Below are 1309 nucleotides of genomic sequence, written 5' to 3' on the forward strand. Positions count from 1 at the left end.
ATATTGTTCTACAAGATCCTAACTCTGTTTATTTTTTTCAATATTTTCCTCTATGTTCTTCAGATTAGATTATTTCTATGGATCTGTCTTCAAGTTCATGGATTCTTTTATTAGTCATCTCCATACTTTTATTGAAATCATTCTGGTAAATTCTGATTTCATTCATTATAATTTTTAGTTCTAAAATTTCCATTTAAAAAATGTAGTTTCTATTTGCTTGCTGAGAACTCCTTTTGTTTCATTGATTTCAAAAGTGTGCAACCTTTGTTTTCCCCCCAAAGCACTGTCTTTACTTATACAGAGAGCTACCACTTTGGTGAGTAGTAGGAGGAGTGGGAGAGGTTCCTTTTTCAATCCAGGGGTCTCCATCATGTTGGTTTGTTGTTACCAAACACACAGACAAGTGGCCTCATGGATTTGGTAACTGATGAGAATGTTGAGTCTCTCTCCACTAGAGCAACAAGGTGAGTGTCAATCTCTGCTTCTGTAAGAATCCTGAATTTAGGATTCTCAACTGTAACTAGTCCAACTTCTATTTGTGAAAGTTTGAAATCCAATTGATAGATCAGTAGACAGGCATGTAATTGTACTTTCCACTGCCTGTTCAAATGTCCAATCAAATTTCTTCTTCACTTTTTTTTTTTTCAGGGAAACTGATTGACTCAGTTTGCTTAACTCCTGCTGTGTGTGCTGGTTTTAAACCTACAGTAGTAACCCGAGGGCCTTGTTCTTCATCTATACCAATTAAAATCATACAACCACCAGAAGGGCCCATTTCAGCATTCTGTGTGTAGACCCGGGAAATAACAGCAATTGTTTACACAGTATGTCCACAGGAGTCTCATGGCCTTACTTGTACTTCCACTTAGCTGCCTCATAGCGCGCCCACTGTACCTGGGATCTGCTGTCTGCTGTCATCCATGTCACCACACAGCCAGTGTTTTCAGTTGTCTTGAATAAGTGAGTCACTGGGCTGGAACCCAATGATTTGTCAGGCGCTTGCTTCTGTGTGAGAATTACTACATAGTCTTTCCCTCTGTCACCTACTCATGTAAGCCACCCTAATTAATAGCCTTAAAAGCATATTCTACTTGGTAGAGCCTGCCCTCGGGTGAAAAACTGGTAGCGTGGCAATCAAAACCAGCTCTGGAAGGGCCGAGCCCATGGCGCACTCGGGAGAATGCGGCGCTGGGAGCGCAGTGGTGCTCCTGCCGCCGGTTCAGATCCTATATGGGGATGACCAGTGCACTCACTGGCTGAGCGCAGTGCGGCCGGTCTCAAAAAGGAAAAAAAAAAAAAAAAAAAAAAA

General features: G+C 41.6%; 1 pseudogene; it reads right to left on the reverse strand.

The window, feature by feature from the left end:
- Positions 1–368: 368 nt before the first annotated feature.
- On the reverse strand, positions 369–1146 carry LOC103584629 (annotated as a pseudogene).
- Between the last annotated feature and the right edge of the window lie 163 nt (positions 1147–1309).

This window comes from Galeopterus variegatus, unplaced genomic scaffold, assembly GCF_000696425.1.
Source record: "Galeopterus variegatus unplaced genomic scaffold, G_variegatus-3.0.2 Scaffold70966, whole genome shotgun sequence".
Lineage (NCBI taxonomy): Eukaryota > Metazoa > Chordata > Mammalia > Dermoptera > Cynocephalidae > Galeopterus > Galeopterus variegatus.